This window comes from Manis pentadactyla, chromosome 6 (genome assembly GCF_030020395.1).
Source record: "Manis pentadactyla isolate mManPen7 chromosome 6, mManPen7.hap1, whole genome shotgun sequence".
Lineage (NCBI taxonomy): Eukaryota > Metazoa > Chordata > Mammalia > Pholidota > Manidae > Manis > Manis pentadactyla.
This window is the reverse complement of record NC_080024.1, coordinates 124,987,407-125,000,461: the sequence shown is the minus strand read 5'-3', so window position 1 is coordinate 125,000,461 and position 13,055 is coordinate 124,987,407.

Sequence of the window (13,055 nt, the reverse complement as noted above, 5' to 3'; positions counted from 1 at the left end):
GAATGTAGTAACTGCAATGTTTTTCATGTGAAACCTTTACAAGAGTGTATATCAATGATACTTTAATAAAAAAACAACTTTAAAAAAATAATAAAATAAAATATTTTTATAGCTGTACTGCTCCTTTGGGTATTCAAGACATTGTAATGCAATTACTACTTACACAGTCACAGATATCCTTAGCAGGAATATAGGGTCTTCCATTCCAAGGCTGCAATGATCTAGTCATGTCAACACTCCCTCCCAGTTCCTCCCCATCCCACCTGCCCCCCAACACACACAGCATCCATCAATGGCTTCTATCACCTACATGCTGCTCTGTACACTCTGACCCTTGCCCTCCCATCAGTGTTTTTCTGGCCACCTGTGTTCTGGCTTGTATTTCCTGAGTACACTGTGGTCAGTATTTCTGTGGCCTTCGGATACTGATTCCAGCTGGAGTGGCTTCTCCACACTTACATAACCACATCTTGGAGCCACTTCCTCTATGAAACCTTTCTGGTTATCTTCCAGCCCATTCCTGAGGGAAACAGAGCCCATCCTTCTTTGCACTCTGCTCAGCTCTAAACAGACCTTCAGCACACTCTCATGGACAATGTCTCTTATGGATTTGGTTTACATCTTTGTCTTCTGGATTATTACACTTTTGAGAACCAAAGAAAAATAAGTTGTTATTCTTCTTTATATCCTCGGAAACTACGATAGGTTCTGCAGTACAGAAGAGCTGGCAAATCCATGTTTATAGGAGTGAAAAAATGAATGAATGAATGAATGAATGAATAAGACACAATGACTGAGAGTGTGCAAGCCAACTGCAGAGGAAATGGAGGCCCAGCTGAGGACTGAGGCTTTCCATCTGTTGACAGATGGGAGCCACTGAAGACATCTGGCAGAGCCAATATTCTGAGCTCTCTGAATAAAGCACCAATGAAGGAGGACTCACTGGGCTCCTGTGTGCCCTTACCTCAAGTGAACTTGACACATGGAAATGGCACCCTGTGAAACAAGTATTTAGGTAACATCCCTTCTCTGCAGTATCCACAGAAATTATGCCAGTTAGAGGGATAGAAACAAAGTGGAAATCATAGGCTCGTGGATGATGGGGGTCTTTTTTTGCTATAATCATAGAGGTCATGATCTCAGGAGATGTGTCGAACTGAATAGGAAATAAAAATATAATACTGGAACCAGAAAAAACCTTCAAAAAAACCCTTTATTTTCACTCCATTTTTTTTTTCCTATAATTACAAATAACCCACTATTAGACTTCAAGGACAAAAATAACTCTTAAAGCCCCAGATAGAGATGCCAAACTAGTCTTTTTCACCCTGGAAACATTTGGGGAAGATGATCCCTTTGGGCCTCAAGGGTCTGTAATTGTCAGCATCCCTCAAGCCCATGGAGCCCTGCAGGTAGGGGGTCTTCACTTTGTGATCACGTCTTGCTTTGGAGATGCATTCTAATCCCTCTGGGGCTGTCAGTTCTGGACAGTGTCTGCCCAGGTGCCCAGGGAGAAGGGAGTAGGAAGTGGAGGAAGGTGGGGGCAGTCCAGGAAGGGAGAGGGTTTAACAAGGGGATGAGCTATAGAGGAAACTTATCATGAATGGTGGCTGGTCTATAAAGCCTGGACAGGTGAAAGAGAAGGCAGGTGCAAGCCCACCAAAGAGGAGTCTAACCTCTCCCCACCTCAAGGACCAAAGGAACCAGTGTATATTTGCAAACTGCTGAGAACTGGATTTCAGCCATTGCCAGGAAAGAGTTGCTCTGGGAGCTGCTGACCTCCCATCATTGCCCCTTTATGGAGCCAAACCACTTCCCTTTGTACTTCTCACATCCCTGTTTCATCTTTTTCCCATGATGTACAATTATTTTTCCCAGCCCAGCAAAGACAAATCCTGTTTATTGGAGATGTGCTAATTATCTAATTAAAGGATTAAGTTGTATCAGAGTCATTTGAATTGAAGAGGTGACAAGTTGGGTAGCAAGTAACAAGAGGCCACATGGCAGGAATGGACAGCAGGGATTCAGAAACAAGGGCATCTGTGGTCCTTTATTCTGGAAAAAGCACCAGGGCTTCAGTGGTGGCAGAAGAGCCCTGTATCTATAATGCTCCTGCTTCCCCTGTGACAGGATTGATAGCCCAAGAACAGTTTTCCAGAATGGTTAAGAGGCAAGTGAGAACAGACTTGGAATCCCCTAACAGGAAGGACAACTCAGGTTTTCATGAGATATGATTGCTAGAAGGAGAAAAGAGAAATATTCACCTGCCATCTACCAGTTTAATAGCGGAAACAAGATTCTCAGTACAAGGCAGAGTGGAGGAGCCCAGACTATAAGGATAGAGACTCAGGAGATATAGGGAAAGCAGAAGTCTTCAGCCTGGATCAGAGAGTTTCTGTTAGAGAGACTTTACTACCCACAGACCCTGTCCTCTGTCTCATCTTATATTCTGGCCACAAAGGAGTAGTCAGAGGTGGGCATACCATGAAATGGGCAGCAGGCACCTTCAAGCTAGAGCCCTGCTCAAATTTGCAAATCTACTGGATAAGGCCTGAATGGCAGCAATAAGAATTGCAATCAATATGACAGTCTTATTTCCTTAATGCACTAGTAGGGATGGAAAGGCAGTGCTTGACTACAGGTTACTGAATCTGAAGGACTCTGTTTTGTGAGGTCCAATGTGCAGAAGAGTAATTGCTGACGTCATTCTTCAGAGTCTGGGGCTATTTCCCAGCTGCTGCACTTTTCCTCAGGCAGAACACCCCCATTATGGCCTCTCCCTCTTCATCCTACCATTCCCTCCTCCACAAGAGGTAGTAGAAGGCCAGACAGGGCAAGAGTTCCCAGGACTTGAGCACCAGTTCAAATTCTTTTCTTCCAAGAATGTGTGGAGAAAGCGAAGGTTCCTATGGCCGGGATTCTCACCTGGCCCTGGTCAGCTTGCTTACTACACATGTATGAGCTGCAGGGCTGCACGGCTGCAGGAGAGCAGAGACTAGAGTGGTGGCAGTGCTGAGGACAGAGACTGAGAGAGCTGTGGGGCAGAGAGGTCCAGAGGCAGACCAGCTCGGTGCATGCAGACTTGCTCTGAGTGGATGAGATTCTAGTGGCTGACCTGTCACTGTGGGAATAAAGTTGGGTATAAACTCTTTCACCCCAAGAATGTTCCATTGTCATTTTTTCACTCTCATTGAATCCATAATGAACTTGTCTGGGGCTGAAACCCATGGACAAGACAGAGTGCAGTACAGTCAGGCCCTGAAATGTGAGTAGGCAGAGAGAAAAAAGAGAACATAGTGGAATTCCTAGGTCACTGCCCAAAGCAAGAAGGGTGTGCAGACAGGATGAGGTCATATGATTGGACTTGAGCCCTCATTAAAACAAAGGAAGGTTGACAAAAGGACCTTGGTCTCAGGAACAACCCCCCTTCTCCAAATATCATCCTGATCTAGAAGAGCAGGTCTCTCTCTTTCAGACATCAGCAAGAATAGCTTGATTCTTTGTTCATTCATTCATTCATTCATCCATTCATTTGTTTGCATTATCACAAATTTATAATGATCAATACTGAGTTGGGTGACTAAGAATGATTATTTAGATGTTTGCAACCTACACAAATGCTCATAATAGGCCAGCAGGGAAGTATCAGGCAGACAGACCTGTTGCATGCTGTAAGGAATGTCCAACAACGAATTGCAGGACTTTCTACTCAAAGGACTAAGGTAGTTTCTTGCCAATGGGTTTCAGCCCTGGACAAGTTCGCTATGGATTCAATATGACCAAAGTAATGACAGTAACATGTTCTTAGAGTGAAATGGTTATACCCAACTTTATTTCCATGGTGGCAGGTCAATCACTAAAATCCCATCCACTCAGAGCGAGTCTGCATGCAGGAAGCCGGTCTCTTGCCTCTGGGCCTCTCTGCCCGCACAGCTGTCCTGTGGGCCTCTCTACCTGCACCATCTTCTTGGCCTCTGTTCTTGGCTCTAACACAACTCCAGCCTCAGCTCTGCTCTCCTGCAGCCTTGCAGCCATGCTACCATGTCACCCAGAGCAATGGGCGGAGCCCCCATATAGAGTCAGTAGCAATGTATTGCCCACACGTGTGCAGTGAGCCACCCAACCAGGGCCAGGTGAGAATCCTGTCCACAGAAACTTTAATTTTATCCACAGTCAGCATTTCCAAAAGGAGATTAAGCTTAAAGTAGCTCTTGAAGGATGAGTAGAAATTTTCCAGGTCATGAAAGGTAAGCAGAAATGCAAGGAGACAGGAAAGAGCTTCAAGTAGTTGGACAAAATGAGAAGTTTGATGGTGTTCCAACACCAGCAGAGGGAATAGTGGTGGGGAGTGTGGTAAAGCAGTGGCTCTATTGATATAGGAAAATAAAAAGCTACATCTCAGTAGAAAGGAGAAGAGCCTATGGAAGGAGAAGATCCAGCATGGAGTTTTTCAATGTTAAATTTATGTAAAAACATTAAGTCAACCAGCATCTATTGAGCATCCTCTATATACTAAATACTATGAAGGATTTGGGACCTTGGGGATATATAAGATTCAGACCTAGTCCATGAAGAATTAACCATATAGTTAGAGAGATATGAAAAGAATCAGATATAGTATGAATCAGCATAATATGGTGCAAGGCAAATTAACCGGGAAACTTCAGGGACCCCCACTCAATTTTATATTAAATTTTTATTCTTTCTTCTAAAGAAGATCCCTCAAATTTTATAGGCTTCAAACTCCACAAAACTTAGGTGCACTCTTCATGTGCTGAGTAATATGATAACAATATGATCATAAAATATGTGCACATAACCCTGATTTGGATTGAAGGAAGGTCAGAGAAGCTGTTCCCACGAGTCAACACTTGGTTTGACTAAGCTGTTCTCAGATTGCTAATTAAGAAAACAGCCTCCTAATAGGTCTGAGGTGATATCTCATTTTGATTAGGGGTTATGTCTTACCAATGGGGTTTAGCCCCCAGCAAGTTCACTATGGATTCAGTGTGACCAAAGAAATGACAGTAGAACATTTATTTGGGCTGAAAGGGTATATTACCCTACTTGGTCTTCCAGCGGTAGGTCGAGCACTAGTGTCTCTGCCTCCGCCCAGAGCACTGGGCCGAGTTTTCTATATAGTGCAATAATAGATTATTGCCTAAAGGTTTGAAAGTGGTAGCCTAGCAACAGGCCAGTTACATCATCAGGTGGTTTAAGTTCAGTGAGGATCCCAGCCACAGGAACCCCAACTTCCTCAGACTCCACCCCTCCAGGATTCTCACCTTACAATCTACACACTCTCAATCTTCTGCAATGGTCCCTGTGCGAGAAAGCTGGAGCACTGCAACCAGATTCCACAACAGCAACAGAGGATAACACAAACATAGGGATAATAACAAAAATTTAAGATACAACAAGATTTTGATACAGGTAACAAAAATTATAATAATCCTCAAGCCAGAGGAAGTTCCTAATAACAAAAATTATAATAATCCTTAAGCTAGAGGAAGTTCCCAGTCCACAAAGACCTTAGGGGCGATAAGACACATGTTTTAAGGACACCAAGATAGGCAAATCTTGTCCATCAGGTAGAATGCATGCAAGAGAGTGTTCCTGTGATAGGACTATAGCAGGAAGGGAGGCCCTTCCAGGTCTAATATACCATACTTTTACTCCTTTCCCGGTGGGGGTTACTGAAGGGTCTATATATAGTGCTACTGGAGGTGCATGCACTGACCATAATGATAAAACAAAACTCCTCAGTAAGATGCTCCTACCTTCTGGCCATTCAGGATATACTAATGTGACCCTTGGGGGCCACTCTGCTGTTTTTCCAGGAATACATAGGAGGCCAGATCCCAGGCCTTGTTTCCAAGGTGCCAGAAAACCCAGCCATCACTGTTGTGTCGAAAGGTCCAAGGCCACATCCACTCAATGGAATCTCCAGGGTTCAGGGCAGTTGGTGCTGGCAGCAAGATATTATTCTGGTGGCCTAACCTCGGCTTCAGTGATTCTTCCTTGGTTTGTACTTGCAGTTGTATAGAGGAGGCAGCAATATGTTTTAACATGTCTATGGGGCTCAGGACTCCCTTTCGGGGTCTCTCATTCAAATGGTGTAGCACGGTCCATTGGCAAACTGACCATCCCTGCAGACTACTGGTATCTGGCTTTAGTCTGAATTTTAACAAGCCATTGTGCCTCTCTATCATGCCTGCTGCAATAGGATTGTATGGCACATGAAACTTTCATTTGATTTCCAGCTGTCGCACCCATTTTTGTACCGTATGTCCAGTAAAATGGGTGCCCTGATCATTCTCAATTACCTGTGGTTGGCCATAGGCAGCAAAGAGACACTTCAGGCCTCTTTGGTCATCTACTGGTCTGCACAACAGGGAGAAAAAGCAACCAGAAGTTCAGTAGCTGTGTCCACACAAGTCATCGCATACCAATATCCTTCTGACATAGGTAGAGGCCCAATATAGTCTATCTGCCACCTGATGAGGCATATAAGTCCCTTAACTATTGTCCCAGTTGCTGTAGAACTAGGTGTAAGTCCCTTTTGGAGCACACAACACACTCCTGCCGGGCTCTACTAACTTCTTCAAAGGTCAAGGACAAGCCCCACCAATAGGCTACAGCCCACATTGTTTGGGCTACATCAGAGGCAGGCTTTCCTTCTAATCAACCTATTTGGGCCAATTTATCTGCTTCATCATTTCCTGGGGATGCCAGTGGCAAATGACCTATCACATGGTATATGGTAATTGTTTTAGTCTGACCACAGGTCCATAAGTCTTGCCACAATTTTTGTCCCCAAAGGAGTCAGTGACCAAACAGCCAATTGGCATGGCACCAGGTTGGTAGCCACAGGGTCAGGCCCCAATAAACAGCCCAGCTGTCAGTGCAGACAACTACAGGGGAGGGCTCCTGGCTGATCACAAGCCACACAGTCTGCAATTCTGCACATGGGCTGTTCTTCCCCTCACCATCTTCTATCCATATTGTCTCAGTCTCAGGATAGAAAGACATAGCCCTCCATTTTGGGAGCTGCCCATGGCTGAGCCATCTGTGTACCATGCATCTTTGGGTATAGGGGCTTTTCCCTCCCAATAAGGACTCTCTGCTACTAACAGCTCCAAAGCAAGTTCTTCCTGCTTTTCACTAGTATATGTCACTGGCCCCAATAAGCATTGGAGTTCTTCACTCAAGGGACTATTAGAGAGGGCATTACACTGCTGTAGGTAAGCACCCCACTTGGACAGTGTGGGTGTTTGTGCCACAACACTCCTTGGCTTTTGGGTCCAGTCTCATACCCACCCAAGATGGGATAGGTGCTTATTACATTTATTGGGGCCATTCAGTGATTGGTTCTGTAGCCAGAAAGGCATGAAACACAGCAGCCAGTTGTTTTTCTATAAAGCGTATCATACCTCTGCCCCTTTCCAGAGTTGTGACCAGAATCCTATAGGTTGGCGAGTTCGTTCAAGTCACTGCCAGAGACCCCAGCCATAACCATCTTAAGTCACATGAACATCCACCTCACAGGACCTTGATGGGTCTATCACACTCAAGTACTGCACGGCCTTGACTGCCCATTTTGCTGTAGTAAAGGCAGATGCATCATGTCTCACCCCAGTGCCACCTGATGCCCTTTTGTACTAAGTAGTATAAAAGCTTCAGAATTTATGCCAAGTACGGGATAAACACTCTCCAGTAGCCTAGAAGACCTAAACCCTCCTGTAGCAATGCTACAGTTGTAGTGGCAGGAAAAGCCTGGACTTTATAACTGCTTCTGTTATAACTTTGGTCTTACCCAACCAGATGACCTCCAGGAACTTAACAGAAAAATCACATCCCTGAACCTTGGTACTGTTCACAGCATCCTTTCTCCTGTAGATGTTGCAGCAGTCTAGGTGCTGCACCTTCTAGAACTGAAAGAGAATCGGATGTGAGCATGATATCATCAATACAATAGTACAGTCACACCATTGACTTTTCCTTCCATGCCAAGTCCTGGGCTAAAAGTCCATGAAAGACGGTGGGGCTGTGGACATATCCCTGCAGAAGGACAGTGAAAGTCCATTTCCATCCTTCCCATGTGAAGGCAAACTGTTCCTGACTTTCCTGATCAATGTCAATGGAAAAGAAGGCATTAGCAAGATCTACCACATAAAGCTATGTTCCTAGTTCATGGTTGAGTTCATCCATCAGGCCTGCAATAGAGGGGACAGCAGCATGCAAAGGAAGTATGACCTTATTCAGTTCTCTCTAATCCACAGTCATATGCCAGGAGCTGTCTGGCTTTTTTACTGGCCACACTGGGGAACTGAAAAGACTATGGGTGGGCTTTATAATACCCACCTTTTCCAGCTTCTGAAGAGTTTCTCTAATATCTTTATGCCCTCCAGGCAGTTTGTGTTGTTTGGTATTAGTCACCCACCGAGGCACAGGCAAAGCTGTGGGCGGGTACCTAGCATGTTCCCTCAGAACTGCCTTCACCACACGTACTCTCAGTCTCAACTCACCTGCAGTGATCTGCAACCATAGACCCTGGAGGATATCAATCCCCAAAATATACTCAGGGATAGGAGATATATACACAGTATATTCCTTTGCAGGTAGATGCCCTATTCCCAAAGGGATTTGGGCTTGTTTCACACTGATAGCCTTACCTCCATATCTATCTATGATAGTGTGGGTCTCAGGGAGCTGCTCCAGGTTGCCATGAATCAGTCAACATTCAGCCCCTGTGTTCACCAGAGCCAGGACATGTTGTATGTTCACTGGGACCAATGGCTAGCTATTTCAACATGTGGCCTCTAGTCCCCCATGGTCCCTCAGGGTAGGTGCCTTGATCTTCCCTTCAGTTGATTTGTGTTTCCCGATCATCTTCTTGTGTGGGCTTGAATGAGGTTGGCTCACTCCCCTGCAGGAAGTCTTGCAAACACATAGGCTGGACTTGTGGCTCTCTCTCTGATCTCTGCTTCTTTGGTCTTAATGGCTGGAACTGCTGCTCCGGTTTTAGCTGTTGCCATAGCTCTACTAAGATCCTATTTGACTTCCCATCGAATTTTCCTCCATCTGCTCCTGCCCATATTAAATCAACCCACATCTGTGTTCTCATAACCTTCATGGGACCCTTTAAATTCTTCCTCTGAGTAGAAGACCTTATTTCTTTCCATGTTCTCATTGCTTCAGCCTCTCCTAAGTCTGCTACTGTATGTGTCACCTCAGGTATGGGATATCCTAAGTAAGGGGCAAGAATGGCCACTAGAGACCTAAGAGGAAGGTGGGAATGATTTGAGGCACAATATTTCTCATCCCAGTAGTGAAAATCTCTTCATCTGGGCCATAATTCTCTGGACTATAGATAGCATTTCTCATGCCTAACTCTTGGAACACCTGTTAGAGCTCAGCATACATCTGCCATCTAACAGGAGAGGATGGTAGATCACCCTGACTGAGCCACACAGCACAAAGTGCAGCCATAAGCCTATTGTGGAGGGAGTGACTCCCTGGGGTGTGATGTGCATTTTGTAATCGTGGCCTCAAGGCAGGCTGCACTGTCAGGAAAGACAGCTTTCCCATCTCTGATCCTGACAGAACAATTCCATCCACCCCTAAGTCCCACAGACACAGGAGCCAAGCTGATATTGACTCTGAGGGTTTCTGCCTAAAATGGGAGCCCAAATCCACCAGCTCAGCCTGAGTATAGGGGCAGAGCATAGAGTGCTCCATGATCTGGGGAGGAGGCTGCTCCTCTCCTTGGGGAACTTTCAGCTGCTGGGTTTTTATTTTCTTTACAACCACTGGGCGTGCTTTCAATACAGGAGGTGCCAGTGCCTCCGGCACCACCCCGTCATCCTGCTCCAGCTCCTCCATTTCTGGGGCTGATGGTACCTTTCTCTCCCCTCCCCCAAGTGCCTCCTCTGCTACAACCTTTACCTTTTCTACTGTGCCTCGCAGCAATGCTAGCTCAGTCTTCAGCAGCTCTCTTACCTCCACCTCAATGCTTCACAGCTGACGTCTCATGCCACCTCCACCTGTGCTTCCCTCAGGAGTTCGTCTTTTTCCTTGATGGCCTCTTCCTCCTTCAGAGCACCTGGCAGCACTGCCGTCTCATCTCCAATGGCACCTTGCTGCTGGCACTCTCAGGCTGCCTCTCCCGCATCAATGCCATCTCCTTCCTCAGGGAATCCACAGAATTTTGCAGCTCGTGTTCTCATGCTGCCATTTCTTGGGTCTCTTCTGTAGACTTTTTTAATACTGTGAGAAGCAGCCAACCCAGAATCCCCGCTGCCTCAAAGGACCTACTTACTATACCAAGGGCCACCCCTACTGCCTCAGGTGTCACCTCCATTTGCCTTCAGTCTGGGGGTGGGGCCCAGTCCTCCAGGAGGCAAGCCACCTCAGACCACATACCCACTGGGGACAATCCACTGTCTTCCCATTCACAGGGGCAGCCTGCTGAAGCACCCCTCCCATAAGGGCAGCTTGTCTTTTTCCTTAGTCAACAATGAATCCTGCCAACTATGCCAATTGTCTTATCAATGGGTTTCAGCCCCAGGCAAGTTCACTATGGATTCAATGTGACCAAAGAAAATGACAGCAAAAAGTTCTTGGGGTGAAAGGGTTATACCCAACTTTATTTCCAGGTGGCAGGTCAGCCATTGAAATCCCATTCACTCAGAGCGAGTCTGCATGTAGCAAGCCAGTCTCTGCCTCTGGGCCCCTCTGCACAGCTATCCCACACAGCTGTCCTCCGGGCCTCTCTGCACAGTCATCCCGTACAGCCATCCTCTGGGCCTCTGTCCTCTGCTCTGCTCTCCTGCAGCCTTGCAGCCCTGCCACCATGTTCTGCCCAGAGCACTGGGCAGAGCTCATTTTATAGAGTCAACAGCCGTGTACTGCCCACAGGTGTGCAATGAGCTAGTCAACCAGGGCCAGGTGAGAATCCTGGCCACAGAAACTCTCATTTTATCCACAAGGGAGTAGATTTCATATTACTTGTTTGTGCTGAGAGAGAGAGAGAGAGAGAGAGAGAGAGAGAGAAAGGAAAAGCCCAGAGGACAATGGTATGAAAGGAAGCTTTTGAATTCAGAATAGAGGCAAAAAAACCTTAAGGCCCTAGAGCAATGGTTCTCAAAGTGGAGTCTTTAGATAAGCAACATCAGTATTCCCTGGGAATTTGTTAGAAATGCAAATTCCTGGGCCCCTACCCAGACCTATTAAATTGGAAACTCTGGGAGTGGGCCCAAGAATCTATGCTTTAAAAACCCCTCCAGGTGATCCTGATAGATTCTAAAGTTTGAGAACCACTGACTTAGATAAGGGGTGAGAAATGAGAATGGTTCCCCTAAGAACTCTTCTCAAACTGCAACCCAGCCCAGGTGAGGAAGGAAGAACCCAATAATCAAGAAAAAGACATTCCACTTGGTAAGGAGGGGAGGGAGGAATCTACATTCGGGACTGTGGTACATTTTGCAAGGGGGAAATTGTATTAGTATATTCTGTCAGGACCAAACTTTTCACTGTTTGATCACACCTCATTTGCATTTTTAATAGCCCCCATTAGACAGCCTCTGAGCTAATTAGGCAGGCGTCTATAATAGAAGACTTCTGTTTCCTGTTTTCAGAACTCAGAAACTAATGGCTGAAGCACTGCTAAAACAATTAAGTAATAAGAAAAATACTGTGTTAGATTGGCAAAAGAACAGCTGCCATAAATCATTACAAATGACTCGCAGCTCAAAATGTTTAATTAGGGAAGAAAAGTAACCTATCACGTGTTTGGGATGGCAGGGGAAAACAGGGAAAGGGACCCTGGAACAGAGAGTTTATTGCGGTCTGCCAAGTGGAGATGGGGTGGGGGCTAGTGATTCAAGGGATTCTAATCAGACAACATATTTGTAGGCCTTAGGCATCTCTTACTACATCTAGGTTTAATAATAAATGAAAACTACAGCAATCCAATAAAATCAGAACTACTAAGGACTCTGAGTTATGTAAATGAAATGTGAGTTACCCACAAGGGCAAGAACCCTAACAAACTGAGATGCTGGCTGAGGGCAAAGGAAACATGGAATTGAATGTGTAGTAAAGTAAAAGTTACAAATATCAAGGACAAAGTCATGATCACTTTTAGAGTTGAGATCAGTATCAGCATACATATGTTCTTGTATTTTATGCACATATTTGTGTGTGTTAATCAATTCTCTACTCTATTTCTTATGTATTTTTGCATAAGGAGTCTTAGTAACAGTAGGATTTTAATCTTTAGTTTGTAGAACATTCAGACGGAATTGTGTCTTGCTTAACATTATCCAAACATGGATACAGATATGATTTTGTGTCTCCACTCTTATAGGACAGATTGAGCATACCTTCATTAGTATCAAAGAGAGTTATAGTCTATTAGATTGAGGCAAGATGGTTTTATTATCATTATGTAAAAATTTTATTATCATAATGCCAAAAAAACTACAGAAGGAATGTACATGTGTGGATAAAGTGAAGGTTCCTATGGCCAGGATGTTCACCTGGCCCTGGTTAGCCAGCTCACTACACATCTGTGGGCAATACACCATCATTGATTAAGACCTCCGCCCAGTGCTCTGGGTGACACGGTGGCACAGTGGCATGGCTGCAGGGCTGCAAGTCTGCAGGAGGGCAGGGGCTGGAGTGGTGGCAGCACTGAGGACAGAGACTGAAATGGCTGCATGAGTAGAAAGGCCGAGGCAGAGACTGGCTGGCTGCATGCAGACTCACTTTAAATGGACAGGATTCTAGTGCTTGACCTGCCACTGTGGGAATAAAGTTGGGTATAAACTCTTTCACCCCAAGAATGTTCCACTGTCATTTCTTTGGTCACATTGAATCCATAATGAACTTGTCCAGGGCTGAAACCCATTGGCAAGACAACATGGATGCTGAGAAGTCAAAGAGGAGAACTGGGCCCACATACCTCCTGTCTCATATCCACATCTGCTCTCATACTATCTTCTCTACTATCATAGTATAAAGTCTGCAGTCTACATTTCCAAGTTGGTTTT